The sequence below is a fragment of the Pseudonaja textilis genome, chromosome 8 (assembly GCF_049901715.1).
Source record: "Pseudonaja textilis isolate UNSWEBS1 chromosome 8, rPseTex1.2, whole genome shotgun sequence".
Lineage (NCBI taxonomy): Eukaryota > Metazoa > Chordata > Lepidosauria > Squamata > Elapidae > Pseudonaja > Pseudonaja textilis.
This window is the reverse complement of record NC_141997.1, coordinates 33,778,943-33,795,604: the sequence shown is the minus strand read 5'-3', so window position 1 is coordinate 33,795,604 and position 16,662 is coordinate 33,778,943.

The window sequence follows — 16,662 nt, the reverse complement described above, 5'->3', positions numbered from 1 at the left end:
CAAAAAGTTCTAAAATCAGGAGCAACTCACTTAATGAAGCATTAATTAACGATGCAAGTTTTAGTCCCAACCATGAGCATAAATCCAAGGCTGCCTGTATGGTTGGTTATGTTTCCTACAGCAGTGGTCACAACCTTTTGGGTGCCAGGGACTGGTTCCAGGGTAGTTCTTCCAAGGACTGGGGCAGTATGGTTTCACAGGCTGCCTGGATCTCACATATGTGTAAATTGACCTTCACTTGTTTGCATTGCCCAGTTCCTGGTGGGCCACAACCTGCTGACAGTCCAGGGCCTGGGGATTGGGGACTGTCAGATTAATGATTATTTAATAGCTGATCAGCTGCTGTAATGTTGTAATACTGTAATGTTGTAATGATGCAAAAGTAGCAGTGAGTCAGCAGAGTTACTTGACTGCTACAGCTTTAAGAGGCTGTAATGTAACGGAGACCTTGTGAGGGTGTATCTCTCTCTCCATGTGTCTAGCTGTTACTGATTGCTGTTTGTTCAAAGCCTGTATCAAAGTATTTGCATGTATGTATGCTTTGGTAGGGATAAAACCACCATATAAATACAAACCTGTGTGCTGTATTTGCTCCTGGGTTGTTTCACCTAGTCACACTCTGTGCATTCTGACAGGGACCCCTGTCCTATAAGGATTCTGTTATATCCATTTTATAACCAGTTCCTAAACACACTTCAAGGAATCATATTGTCACTGTTCCAAATCTGCAAAACCAAGAAGCAGAAATAAAAGGTTTGATTAACTACTTTTAATTCTTGCATGCCTGGAAACATCGGCACACAGCAACCAAAACAAAGGCAGCAATAACCATTGCTGCTTTCTTGTCAATTTAACCCACACGTTCCTGCCCCACCCACATGGCTGTTGTACTTCTTGAGAGGCCTGGAATCTTTCTATTGAGCCTAGTTCTTTCTTCTGCTGCTGGCCTGCCCTCCAGCTAATTGTTGGCTAGCTGCTTCTTCGTCATCAACCTCCCATGACAGGAGTCTACTGTTTTCATTATCCCTGCAAGCTTTCCACCCCCACCCCCCACAATGGCAACTCCGAGATGGTTCGCCAGAGGCTTGTCATTTTGAGGGTTGACACACGTAATCTTACCTTAAGAGATAGTACACAGTATCTAAAACATACCAAAAATAACTCTGAATGGAATTTGATCTTTCTGGCCACCTCCTTTTTTAACCTATCGATTTATATAATTGAAGATGTATTTAGCCATTATCAGACAAATTAAATTTGACCACATTATAACACAAATATCGAAGAATACTTTTCCCCCTCAGAACAGTTTTCTATAGTTATACAGCATGTAATTCATTGCTGCAGTGCCAGTGCTATTCCAGATATTCTTAAAATCTATATTTGTTTGATGGTAAATACACTGCAGATAAAATATTTTCTTCTGTTAATGAAAGTATGGTTTTAATTTTATTCACTTTAATAAGCAAAGTGGATCTAAGGCATTCAGTTTGTTATATCTCGGTTTACAAATAAACATGCCTTTTAAATTTGACTAAATATGTCTGCAATATGGAGCTATTACAAAATGTGGTTAATTATGTTGTGAATTAAACAGATTGGCATATTAGCTAATGGAATCCTTTTCGGGTGAAAACACATTTCTATCTTCAGAGCTGAGCGCAAAGAAAAAGAATTCTAAAAAATATTGATAAGGAATCTATACATAGAAATAGGGATAAGATTTGTGCATACATGTCTCCTTTTTCTCTGTCTGAGATACGCTGATGGGATATGTTTTCCTCATAAGCAGTGGTCATTGTATGGTGATATTAACAGATTGCAGCTAAGGTAGTCCTCAATGTATGACCATTTCATTTAATGACAATTTAAAGTTATAAGAGTACTGTAAAAAAATGTAACTTACAGAACCAACACCCATCACTGAGTCTCTGTGGTCATGTGATTAGAATTCAGGTGTTTGGCAACTGGCATATATTTACGATGATTGCAATGTCTTGCGGTCCAGAGGTGGTATTCAGCAGGTTCTGGCCAGTTCTGGAGAACTCATAGCAGAAATTTTGAGTAGTTCAGGGAACCGGAAAATACCACCTCTGATTGGAGATTTTACAGTATTCTTCCCCTGCCACTACCATAGAACCAGTAGTGAAAAGAATTGAATCCAAACTGCTGGGGTCACATACTGTAATTGACATTTGAGACTTTCCAAGTCGGCTAATGACAAAGTCAATGGGGAAAGCTGGATTTTTCTTAGTGATCAAGGTGGTTCACTTAATGACCATGATGAAAAGATGGGATTTAATTATTGCATTGCTTAGCAATTGATGTTCCAGTCCAAAATGTGATCACAGATATGGGCTGAATTGTGCAACTTCTTAATTGTGGCAGGTGCCAATTCATGTAAAATCTTTGCATCAGTTGAATACCTTTGTCCTTTTGTTTTTTTCCCCCTTTGTTGAAGTTTTGTGTAGGTTTATTGTACATTTGTATATTTATATCCAACCTTTATTATTTTTGCAAATAACCCAAGACAGCAAACCTATCCAACACACCTTCCTCCTCCTTTTGTCCCCACAACAATAACCTTGTGAGGTAGCTTGGGCTGAGAGAAAGTGACTGACCCAAAGTTGTTCAGCTGGTTTTATGCGTCAGGAAGGACTCGAACTCACAGTCTCCTGGTTTCTAGCCTGATATCTTAATCACTGGACCAAACTGGCTCAATTATCTCAGTTATTATTTTGCACTCTCGGCTTTGGGATAAATTGACACAAAGCAAATTTTAGAATGTTTTAAATAGATACGGGAATATCATCAGATGATTGATAGCTGAATAATACTGGTTTTCACCTGCATATCTGTTCCCCAAAATATAAAAAGACTCCTTCACTAGGTTTTATGGATGTACGAAGACTGTAAACATTTTCAAAAAAAGCTGAGAAAAATAACATAAAGAAATGTATTGTCCACATATGTTCAAAGAGCAAAAGAGAAGGTACTTACCCTATGTTATGAAGTAGAAGCAGGTGGCAGTCATGGCTAAGAGGGCTTTTGCCATTTTGTGTGCCAGCTCTGCTCTTTCTGGGATTTTGAGGCTCTGCTCACAGTCACTCATGCTCTTGTCATCTCCATAGTGGATTGCTATAGTGTGCTCTACATGGGGCTGCCCTTGAAGAGTATTCAGAAGCTTCAAGTTTTGCAAAATGTAGCCATGTGGATAGTTATGTGTGCCTCTTCGATGACATGTTACATCTCTGTTCTATGAACTGCATTGGCTGCTACTTTCAGCTTTTGGATGTAATTCAAAGTATGTTCTGAGACAACCCTGATACCAGCAAGAAAATCTCAAACAAACTCAGTAACTCAAACCTTCACAGCTTTAATCTATAAATAAGCTTCTTTGTAGATAAAAGATGGCTTGCAGCCAATTAGTCCAACCAGAAAAGCCTTGACAGAATTCTTCAGATAAGTCGGAGTCTCTACACACAATGCTGGGTTCTTCGAATGTTTTTGCTTTCAGGCTTATATTCCATGGAGGGAGGGTCCATTACGTTGCATCCTTACTCCCGAGTCACCTGTGCTGCTCCAGCTGTTCTCTTCTACAAATCCTCCTGAGTACTTGGCACAGGCTCCTTGGGAACAGGCTCCTTGGGAACCTCCTCATCACTGCTGCCAGCCCCCACAATCCCTGAAGGCAGCAGTCCACTCCCTGATGGTCCCGGCCCCTCATCAGAGTCATAACTGTCCTTGGCCATCTGCACCTGCTGCCAGCTAACCACAACCAAGTATTAGTTTGATCGTTAAACCCCTACATGACATGACATTGGGTTATTTGACAGACTTCCACTTCCAGATCACATCTATCCATCCCATCCCATCCAGCAGAGGACTATGTTGTGAGTCCCATCTGTTAAAGAGCTTCATCTGATGGGATCCAGACAATGTGCCTTTTCTGCTGTTTCACTTTCCACAACATTATCCTGCCCATCTCCAAAAAGGTGTGGTTAGTCAGATAGCATTTCCAAAGATTTGAAATGGTGGTTCCTTCAATTACAGTTGGAAGGAAGGGTCCTTCGTGCTCTTGAATTTGCTTGTTTTCTTGAAGATATTTCATTACCAAACTAGGTAATGTTGTGGCCCACCAATGGCCAGCAGAGCTGGCGGCAGACTTGGACAGTGAGGAAGTTAGGGAGAAACATGGGCCAGTCCTGGAGTCTGAGGAAGGCTCTGATGAGTGCTCTGCGTCAGAGGAAGAGATGGGGCCAGGGCCATCTGACAGTTATCAGCTGCTTTCAGAGTAGGAGATCAGTGGGGCAGAAGAACAGCTGGAGCTTTTTCCCAGCGTGTGCATGTGCAAAGCTGCCAGGAGAAGGGAACAGTTAAGGAACAAGGATAGACTCTGAAGTAAAGGCACAGGTGAACGGTGAACGGTCCCTCCCATAGAGAATAAAGGGGAGTGAAAGTGGAGCGGTGTTTGCAGGAGACAATTAGTTCAATTCATTAGGGTTCCTGACTTCTTGCCAAGTAATTGCTGCTACAGCACGACGTTTGGAAAATATCAGCCTGGCAACTCTCCAAGCCTGATAAAGGTCTGTAGTTGTGAACTCTCATGAAAGACTGTTTGCTTGGACTTTGCTGGAGAGGAATTCCCTTCAACCTAAATAAAAGGAGTTTTATTGGGACAAGGAGTCTGCTTCATGATCTTGGAAAGCCTGGATCAGAACAAGTAACATCACCATCACTACAATGCCAGTGTCATTGGGCAGTGCTAGTTTGTTAGTGAAACATTGGCAAGAAAATAACTAAGCTCAGAGCACCTCATTTCAAGCCTGAGCTACTCATATTCTTCTCCATCAGAGCTATGGGAATCTCATGGGGAGCCTAACATGGGGAGCCTACCTTTAGATGGGTGTTCTGCCATGATCTTTTTTATTACTATTTTATATATCCCATATTTATTTATTTATTAAAGTGTTTTAATACTTTTCATATTGCTTTAACTGTTGGTTGGACACTGCCCAGAATCATATTATGAAATGCACAGCTATATAAAATGAATAACAAATGTCAAGGAAATGCCTATCACACAGTGGACTTTCCTCCTGATCTAAGACTTAAAATACTCAGCATTTTGCTCTCCATGAAATTTCTGCAGCACAAGGATAACAAGGAAACACATGTTTATTACATTTCTCCTTTCCTGTTTCTATTAAGTATACAAAATAACCCCCTATTATTCCTTGGCTTAAACAGCAGCATTGGCTTCCACACCAAATGTTCTCAAGATATATATACAAGACAGTCTCCAAAGTCTAGGCATCAAAAAAAAAAAAAAAACCCTCTCCTAATGCTCATATTTTGATTTTCACATTTGTACAGTTATAGAAACATTTTAGGATCATGCTATATGTAAATAAAGATTAGTCATTGGCATTTGTTTATTGTACATCTGTTGAGTATTTACGCATTTCTAATTAAACTAACCAGGGACATTTTTAGGTTGAAAACTAATTATTTTTCTGGAAAGTAAGAGGAAAGCCCATAAGGTTTTTTGGCTGCATCCTCATCATGTGTAACAATTCTGTTAATCAAAATATTGTCTGATCAGTGTATAACATGGGTTTTTCTCCCTTATTAATTAAATGATGCCTTTTAAATTGGAAATTGCCTTGTTATCCAGCTAATATTGCCTACTGGCTCCATGATGGCTTCCATATATAATTAATTCACCATTTGATCCATTTAAAATGAGAAGTGTTATGTTACTCATCATCAAAATTCAAGCAAAAGAGCCAGGGAAATCTGGGGAAAAAATGAAGTTACCATTTGATCCCCTCACAATTGATCTACACCATCTACTCTGAAAATCAATGTTCACCAATGCAAGAATTTGCCGGTAATAGCAGAAGTAGGAGCTAATATCCAATTAATGGAGAGTATTATATCAAATGATAATAATTTTGCCCAGATAATATTGATATACAAATATGCATTGGTCTTTAATGCTGAATTCCATTAAGAAGTATTGGAGAACTATTCACTGAAAGAAATAATGAAAACTAATGACTAATGATGAGTTTTCAGAAAAAGATTGAGGTCTCCATTCATATTCCACGTGTGCACCATCTCATCTATCATCTACATTAGGAATGTACTTCATTTATTGCAATGATCTCGATCTGCTGTTGAAACAGTGTCCAGAATAGCTTGCTTGCTGATTCTACTGTCCACTGATTTGCAACAATCCATCAGATTCGCTCTTTTTCTTCCTTAGCTTAAAAAAATAGAATAACAACTTCTGATGGCTAAAGGAAGACAACAAAGTTTTCTAGACAACAAAACAGAAGCCTTTCATGTTTTTTCTGAATCCTTTTAGATTTCCCAGCCTAGTCTCCATCCCTGTGATATCTTAATGGTTTTCTATTTAGAAGTTGCTTAGTAATTTTAAGTTCTACCTACTTAGTATCGGATATCTGTTATGTCTTATTACAAATGTTACAAAATCTCTCTTCATAGGAAGGATGAAAGTTGAGTTCTGGGAGAATATGCCCAGGGAAGGACAGCCATGGAAGGTTGAGTCCTGGGAGGATATGTCCATGCAAGGACATTAGGACAACCACCTATTAATGTTCAGCAGAAAATGTTTGCAGTTAAAGAGACTCCTGTTAACCAGTCCCTGCAGGTTTGTTTTTCTTTTATAGTTGTAGTTTAGATTGAATTGGTACAGACATACTAATCAATATGACAAACCAGGGTTAACTCTGCTTCTCTACGTACCAAAGCTATCAATGCCAGGAAAGTACACAGAAGCTGAATTCAGTAAGTGAAGGGCAGTGTCCCTGCTTGTTAGACTAGTATTGATGACCAGACAGTGACTAATTCTTCAAAGCAGCCTTTGCAAACTGGTGCTCACATTGGTCTTTCCGGTTCCTTTGCTAAACACTTTAGTTTATAAAAACACCAATTCTACAAGTGGCAGTCAGAGTTGTGAGTTGGGATTTGTTGTTGTTGTTTTGGTAGCTTGCAAGAGAGCAAGAAATAAATTGAGTCAAGGGCAAAAGTTAAGGGAAGTCTTAGCTGAGCATATCTCCTGAGATATATTGCCTTTAAGAATTCCAGCAGCATTTTAAAAAAAATCCATCTAAAAGAAGCATTGCAATAAAAGACAATCTATTTTCCCTTATATTATCCTTCGATGATGCTGTAACATGTAAATGCTGAGAAATAATGTTAGTATATATTCAGAGCAAGCCTGACTCTGAAGCCTTCATTGCAATCCCCCCCTCAAATTATCTATGTTCACTTAAAAAGTGAAATATAAGGCTGCCAAACCTTGATGGAAGTGCCAACTATCGAACACATTTCTCCCAAATACAATGTGCTTAATCATTCCAAGCAACAAACACTCTGAAACATAAGGAAGCCATGTAGCAACCAAATACATACATCATATAAGAAGCAGAGGACACCTTTTAAACTATAGCAAAACACTGTGACTGCTATCCGTCAAAAGTTCCTTTTAATTTATTCAGTAGTAAGCCACAGCTAATAAAAACCAAATTATTTTTTAATATGCCACATCTTTGAGATGTGCCTCAAGCTTTGCCCGATAATATAAAGTTCATGGTTTATTCAGCCACAGCAGCTGTTGTAAACCCTAGGCTGTCACTTATTTTTCAGCTTCCGCAAAAGATTTATCGTCTGATTTCATATGCAGCATATATTTAACCATCAGATCAAGAGTTAAGGTAATCGCATTCATGTTTTATTGGGCAGCAGCAGCAAAAGAAAATTGGTGACGTGGCAGTAAAAGCATGAAGGTATAAACAGTGAAGTTTTTCTTTAAATATATATATAGCCCTTTTTATACCTGTTATAATTAGAGGAATTGTGATTTCCATGCCCTGCTGGCTCTATCTACTGTGTCTATGACAACTTGCCATGGCCAACTCGCCATGGCCAATACATTGTGGCCAATTTGCTGTGGCCAACTTATCACAGGCAATTTGCCATGGAACAACTCATTGCAGGACAAGAGTTACACTAATGTCAAAGGAATGGTGGGAAAGAATCATTAAAGAAAGGATGCAAAAGGAGGGACAGAATGAAACGTGAATGACAAAGGTTAAAATATTTTTTATTTATTTTAAATAATTAAATTAAATTGTTAAATTGTCCTGTTGCGAGTTGTCCCATGGTGAGTTGGCTGTGGTGGATTGTCCTGTGGTGAGTTGGCCATGGTGAGTTCACTACAGTGAGTTGGCTGTGGTGAGTTGACTGCAGCAAGTTACTCGATTCCGCTATCTACTTGCTCACCTTTTCTTCTCAGATTTGAATCATTCATATGCTTTGGTGATGTCTTCATAAAAGAGAGCCCTGCAACTGGGGGAGCTATTAGTCGCTTTGGAACCATTGTACTGGAAAGCCAGATATTTCTGTGTAAGGGTGTACTCTATATTTTTCTTTGGCCCTGCTAAGATTATTTCATTAACTTAAGTTCAACCAATCTATACTCCCTTCCTTAGACTTAGAATAACTTTGTCACTTTGAATGTACACTAATTGCCATGCATTAAAATGAAATTTCATTGCATATAGCTCTCAAAGGGTCTCCACCTCTAATATACACTACATAAACAAGACCAAATAAATAAATAAATACACAATTATGCATCTATCCACGTCATTATAGTTGCGCTTTTAAAGTTGTAGCAACGTTTCGGCAGAATCTCATCTGCCATCATCAGGCTTCTGTATTGTGTTCGTCTGTGAGTCAGACTTTTACAGTTGTTTCAGTTTTAAATTTGGGGCTAGCCTACTGCTGTGCCAGAATGTTTTTTTCTTCATCCTGATTGGTTGGGAGTCTTGGTCCGTATTTATTGGTCTTGGAGTTTGCTGTGTTCTGCTTGATTGGTGTTTCTAATATCTTCTGTCTGTTTTGTGGCTTTTTTGTGTGTGTCTTTTTTGGCTGGCAACATTGTGTTCCTGTGTTGGAGGCTTTTAGTGCAGCTTGGCTCCGAGTAAATGGACGGGTATCATTTGTTAGGAAGCTAGGCTTCATCTGGGTGACTGGTTGGGATGTGTTTGAGCTGGAGGTATCGGGGGGATCTGTTTGTGCCAGGTGTTTGCCTGGCTAGTGGTGTGGAGATTTTTTTGTTTGTGAGTGCAGGCTTCCAAATAATTGACAGTCTGGTGGAATCATCTCTTCTATTCATGCTTTCAGGTCTTTTTTCAATCTCTATGGCTTCTCTGATAATTCTGTAGCTGGGGTTTTCTATAGTGGCTGGGGTTTTCTATAGTGGCTTGGGTTTTGGTGCCATTGAAGTTGATGCTATGACCTGTGGCTTTCATGTGTTGGACTAGTGAGGAAATGTGTTCCAGCTTTTTTACTGCATTTTTGTGTTCATCCAGGTGGGTCCTTATTCTTCTATTGGTCTGTCCAATGTATGTGGCTGGGCATGATGCACAGGGGACTTCATATATGCCTTGGTTTTCCAGGTCAATTTTATCTTTGGGGTTTGTAAGGATGGCTGCTATTTTTCTGTCTGTTTTGAAGGCAGTCTTGATATGATGCCTGTGTAGTGTCTTACTGATTTTGTCTGTAGTACCTCTTATGTAGGGCAGGACAGCTAGCCTAGTGCTGTGTTAGAATGTTTTTTTCTTCATCCTGATTGGTTGGGAGTCTTAGTCTGTGTTTATTGGTCTTGGAGTTTGCTGTGTTCTGCTTGATTGGTTTTTCTAATATCTTCTGTCTGTTTTGTAGCTTTTTTGTGTGTCTTAATTGGCTGGCAACATTGTGTTTCCTGTATTAGAGGCTTTTAGAACAGAAAACATCACTACAACTTTAAAAGCACAACTATGAAGACGTGGGAAAATACCTGAACAAAGCTGAATACCATACATATAGATACTCACGAAAACTTAAGAAAAAAATTGAAGGCATAATTGAAGGCATAATTATATATATGTATATATATATGAAGAAACAACGCAGCCTAGTTTGGATGTATACATGGAGGGCTTTGCCGTTTTCTTGTTCTCTGTCTTGGATTTTGGTTGGGGGCTCGAAGCCAAACAGCAAGATCACAGCTCACCAACTCAAATCCCCCAGCAACTAAGACTAACCTGAGCACAACCAAGCCCCCACCTGAACAGAACACGCTCCAACCAATCAGAACACGGCCAACCCCCAACCAATCAGAACACAGCCAAACCCCTACCAATGAGAACACACCCCTACCCAATCAGAACACAGCCAAGCCCCCACCCAATCAAGTCCCACCCCCACTAGCAGTTAAAAGGAAGAAGCAGCTGCAATCTCACATCACTCTGAGAAGCACAGAGCCGGAGACAGAAGCCTGAAGATGATGAATGAGACTTCATCGAAACGCTTGCCTAGATACTTTGAATCTTACGCGGGAGAAAACCCGAACAACCAAAGATCCACATACAAATACCCATGAGAACCTCAGAAAATATATATATATATATATATATATATATATATATATATATATATATATATATATATATATATATATATATATATATATATATGTAGATCTTTGGTTGTTCGGGTTTTCTCCCGCGTAAGATTTGAAGTATCTAGGCAACGCTTCGATGAAGTCTCATTCATCATCTTCAGGCTTCTGTCTCCAGCTCTGTGCTTCTCAGAGTAATGGAGATTGCAGCTGCTTCCTCCTTTTAACTGCCAGTGGGGTGGAACTTGATTGGGTGGGGGCTTGGCTGTGTTCTGATTGGTGGGGTGTGTTCTCATTGGTAGGGGTTTGGCTGTGTTCTGATTGGTTGGGGGTTAGCCGTGTTCTGATTGGTTGGAGGCGTGTTCTGTTCAGGAGGGGGCTTGGTTGTGCTCAGGTTAGTTTTAGTTGCTGGGGATTTGAGCTGGAGAGTTGTGATCTTGCTGTTTGGCTTCTAGTTCGTGGTCCTGCTGCATCTTCATAGTGGGTGTTGGTTTGCTTCATGTATGGCTCAGAGGGGTTTGAAGTGGGTAGTGATGCAGCTGCAGTGCAGCTTCTGGTCCATGGTCGTTTCTCATTTTCTGAATGGGTGGGAGTCTGTTTTCTACATGGAAGTGTGGTGGTGGCATCTTGTGTGGCTCTCATGGGTGTGGGTCCAGTGTCCTTCTTCATGTTAGGTACTCGTCTGTTCATGAGGGCGGGTTTCCAAATGGCTGGAAGGCGGAGGTGTCATCTCGTTTGTTCATGCTGTGTGGGCGTTTTTCTATCTCTATGGCTTCTCTGATTATTCTGCTGTTGAAGTGTTCGGTTTTGGCGATAGTTCTGGTATTTTTAAAATCAATTTCATGTCCTGTGGCTTTGAGGTGTTGGACCAGCCATTTGGTCTTCCAGCCATTTGGAAACCCTTCCAGCCATTTGGAAACCCGCCCTCATGAACAGACGAGTACCTAACATGAAGAAGGACACCAGACCCACACCCATGAGAGCCACACAAGATGCCACCACCACACTTCCATGTAGAAAACAGACTCCCACCCACTCAGAAGATGAGACACGACCATGGACCAGAAGCTGCACTGCAGCTGCATCACTACCCACTTCAAACCCCTCCGAGCCATACATGAAGCAAACCGACACCCACTATGAAGATGCAACAGGACCACGAACTAGAAGCCAAACAGCAAGATCACAACTCACCAGCTCAAATCCCCCAGCAACTAAGACTAACCGGAGCACAGCCAAGCCCCACCTGAACAGAACACGCCTCCAACCAATCAGAACACGGCTAACCCCCAACCAATCAGAACACAACCAAACCCCTACCAATGAGAACACACCCCCACCCAATCAGAACACAGCCAAGCCCCCACCCAATCAAGTCCCACCCCACTGGCAGTTAAAAGGAGGAAGCAGCTGCAATCTCACATTACTCTGAAAAGCACAGAGCCGGAGACAGAAGCCTGAAGATGATGAATGAGACTTCATCGAAACGTTGCCTAGATACTTGAATCTTACGCGGAAAAACCCGAACAACCAAAGATCCACATATAAATACCCATGAGAACCTCAGAAAACAAATATATATATATATATATGGATCTTTGGATCTTTGGTTGTTCGGGTTTTCTCCCGCGTAAGATTCAAAGTATCTAGGCAACGTTTCGATGAAGTATATATATATGCCACTTATTAAAATCCCTGCATGTCCACAAAGTAAAGTGAGGAAAACAACTACACAGGACAGCGTTTCTTGTGACAACAACCAATTATGGAAGCCTTCCAGCTATGGCTTGTTTGATTCTTCTGTTTTATGGGGACAAAATCGAAACTGCCATTTCCCAATCTACTTCTCTTTTTAGGTCATGTATTTCCCCACCTCTTAGTAAGGGTGGACCAGTGTTGTAGATGTCCTGAATATAGTGTTAAATACAGTAACTTACTACATCTTCAGTTACTCCACATTCTCATTTTTTAATTGTCATAGGCCAAAGTCACATAAAATGTGCACCAGCTGATTAATATATTGAAAGAATATGGAAGGAGGATTACAGGTGGAAAGGAGCTATATGTATATACTGATAAATATATGTACTATAGAGCTGTTCGCTGTAAAACAGGTATCTCTTCACATCGACAAAATTTATATAGCTATGTCAGGAACCATCTTGAGTCCAAGCCAAATATGTAGATGGGAATTTCTGGGGCTCACTACAGTCGATTCAGTGCATCCCAGTTCAGGTTGTTGACTTATAGCAGAAATGCATCATATGAATTCCAGATTGCATTTGTCCTATCCCCCCCCCCCCAAAAAAAAAAAAAAAAAAATCTCAGGGTTTTCTCCATGGAAGTTTTCTGCCAAATTGTAGCTTTTAACATGGCTTAAGAGCACAATGGTTCAAAAAATTCATATACACACAGAGACAAAGAGAGGGGGGAGGAGAAAGGGGGAGGGGAGGGGGAAGGAGAAAGAAAGAGAGATGGAGAGAGAGACTGTGTGAGAGAGAGTTTAATTTTCAACCATTCATCATGGATTTAGGTTCAACCAACATTTTTTTGAAAATAATGCTTAGCAGACAAGTCAATGTTCAATTCTAGAGAATAAGAAAGATGACCTTGATAGAGAGAACTCAGATCCATTACCAAAGTGATAAGGGTTTAGGCTTCTTATGTAATGGATCCCTCTATTTGGTCTATATTGTGGGGCTGACACAAAGGAATTCTTGGTCCAGTAAAAGTGGTATATGTTATCATTTGTTTCATTTACAGGACTTATATGGCTGCCTATCTCATATGATGGCTCTACGTTGCTCACAGCTATTCATAAAAATATGGTTAAAAGCAAAAATAATCTTTAACTCAGGTACCATACAAAACTTTCTTGAAGCATGTAACTTCAGAGGGATGTGAAGACCTCTCTTGGGAGAAGAGCCAAGTCTTCATAGCGCTCTGGAAAGCAAAAATGGTATGCATTGTTGGAATCATAGGTGGGAAGCTGTACCAAAGGGATGAGATCAGTGGTGGGATTCAATTTTTTTTTTAACTACCAGTTCTGTGGGCGTGGCTTGGTGGGCATGGCAGGGGAAGGATACTGCAAAATCTCCTTTGCCACCCCACTAACCTGCTTTCCAGTTCCATTCTCCTGTGCAGGACAACAAAAGAAGACCCAGCCAATCAGCTGGGACTCAGGAGGCAGAGAATAGATGGGGCGGGGGCCAATCAGAGGTGGTATTTGCCGGTTCTCCAAACTACTCAAAATTTCTGCTACCGGTTCTCCAGAACTGGTAAGAACCTGCTGAATACCACCTCTGGATGAGATGACCACTGAGGTAAAAGTATGTCACATCAGATGGAAACATTTAAGGGAGGGGACTGGGAACACACCCATTCAGGGGACCTGAAGAATTTCTCTCAAAATTCCCCTCAAAATCTCCTTCTTGGGCTCTTTCACTGCAATTCTGCAAATATTGAGTTATGTGGAGACACGTTTGAAAATAATGAATATAAAGTAGAAACTCTGTTTATAATCCAGTTATTCAGAGGCTTCTGCAACACTTTCAGTGTCGTTAATATCCATGTATTTCTTCTGAAATCCAAGGCCATTTATTACCAAGGAGAGCATATTTGACAGGAAGCTTTAAAAAAAACACCATTAACATCTTGGTTTTTTACATGTGAATGGAATTTGCTAAAAGCAGGCCTTATGTGCTTATATTTTGTTATAAATCTACAACCATAAATCCCAATGAATGTCAATATCTCTCCTGAGTTAACATTAAACAACTGATTTCTATGGCTTTGTTTGTTTGTTTTTTTAACCAGAAATCTAACAAATAGAAGAAGCTATTGAAGACTTCAAGCTCAGAAGAATGTACATCCCTCCATTGGTAAAACATAGACCTTGTGAGAATCAAAGAAAAATTCAGATTGATTAACAATGAAGAATTTGAACCAGAAGTGTTCAAGTCAACCTTGTAGGCTAAGTTACCATTTATGAGATAGAAAAACTATTCCTAATCCATCCTTGAATGAAGCTAATAGTCTATAAAGTTGATATAAAGTATTCCTTTCAGAAAGAATAATTATATAATTTGCCACTGAGAGAAGAGGTCAGGCATTCTTCAATTACTTGATTGAAGTAATTGAATCCTTTTTTTAAACAAAGCTAGAATCCCAAGATTTGAGAACCTCAGTGAAATTATGGTTTTGTTTTTACTAAATAAATTGCTCCCAGGAAAGGGAGCAAATATTGGAAAGAAAGGCCCACTTTGAGAATGATTTCTCTTTGAGACTTATTCATTCAAACAGCTGCTTTGGCTGTATAAGTCACCCAGGAGACTGATGCTGGGGGAGGAAATGTTCCTATCAAATTTTCAAACCTGTAAAAGGAGAAATGTGTCCTTGAAAAGAGTCCACAGTTTAACTTTATTCAGTGCCTTGCCTAGAGGGAAATTTTCAGAAATGTTTTCTGGTAGTCCCGCTAAATTTTCTCTGTTTGTGATATCCACTGATTTAATGATTCCTATAAAATCCATGGGGACCCGATGGCTCAGTGGCTAAAGACACTGAGCTTGTCGATCAGAAAGGTCAGAAGTTTGGTGGTTCGAATCTCTAGCACCACATAATGGAGTGAGCTCCCGTTACTTTTCCCGGCTTCTGCCAACCTAGCAGTTCGATAGCATGTAAAACTGCAAGTAGAAAAATAGGGACCACATTGGTAGGAAGGTAACAGCATTCTGTGTACCTTCAGCATTTAGTCATGCCAGCCACATGACCATGGAGAAGTCTTTGGACAGCGATGGCTCTTCGGCTTTGTAATAGAGATGAGCAGCACCCCCTAGAGCTGGAAACAACTAGCACAAATGTGCGAGGGGAACATTTACCTTTATAAAATCCATCTCGCAAATCAGTCGAGCACCTCAGTAACTGGATACCTGTTTTTAAACTCCAGATTGCTAGGGCTTCTCTTCTTTGAACCAGTAGACACAAATTTGTAAGGAAGTCTCCATGCATGAAGTTTGTCACATTGTTTGATGAAGCATTTCATCTGTTTCATCCCTTTAGGGCACGGGTGTCAAATTTGCGGCATTATGTTGCTGTCACGTGACATTTTTTCCCTTTGTGGAGCTGGGGTGGGCATGTGGGCCACGGGCCACCAGTTTGACACCCCTGCTTTAGGGTTCATAGCTTTCACCCCTTTAGGGTTACAGCAAGAACTTTTTTTCCCTTTCTTTTTTAAGGAACAATGGGCATAGCTTTACCCCTACAAATTCCATTCAAACTGAATAAGAGATTCTTGAAACTTTATTCCTTTACCCTCTATTTATGATATTGTATTTTTTTTACACAAAGTATTACTATTTTTTTTTAAAAAAAAATCCCTAACAGACTTTGGGTTTTTTATTTATCAATATTGACTCCTGGGAACTGCCCAGGACAATTTCCTGCAATTTGCTTGGCAAGGTATTTCAGAAATGGTTTGCCATTGCCTCCTTCCTAGGGCTTAAAGAGAATGACTGGCCCCAAGGTTATTCAGATGGTTTTGTACCTAAGGTGGAACTACTATTTAGAGTCTCCTCTTGGTTTTCATCTGGTGCCTAAACCACCTCATCAATCTGGCATTTATAGAGTACTTTTAGTTTTGCGTTATCTTAAAACAGGATGAGCATGAATGAAACCTTGAAACCAACAGAACTACTTTTTCATAATAATAGAAACTAGCCATTTCTGTAACAGAAAATCTAAAGTAAGAAGTTGAGGTAGATCTTGATGCCTTATTTAACTGCACCAAAGGAGTCAGAAGTCATTGCCTTTTTTCTCCTTTTTTCCTTCCTTCCCCCCACTATTCACTTCCCCTTTTCCTTCCCTAATTTCCCTAATATTTTCTTTTGTATTCTCTTTGTATGTTATATTATAAACTAATAAAACTATATACTAAAAAAAGAAACCAACAGATCTCCAAATACTTTCTTTTTTGTATTCTGATACAACATTGAGCAACTAATCTGATTACAAAAAAAATCATGTTTCAGGTTTGTATTGTGTTATTCTGCAAATGATATCCCACAATTAATTATGTTTAACATTAGCTTTTATTTGAACTTCCCTGACTGTTGCAATTAGAAAGCAATGATGTTTTTTCCCCCTTTTTTCAAGAAAATGCATTAGGGTACTCATTTTTGTATTACATT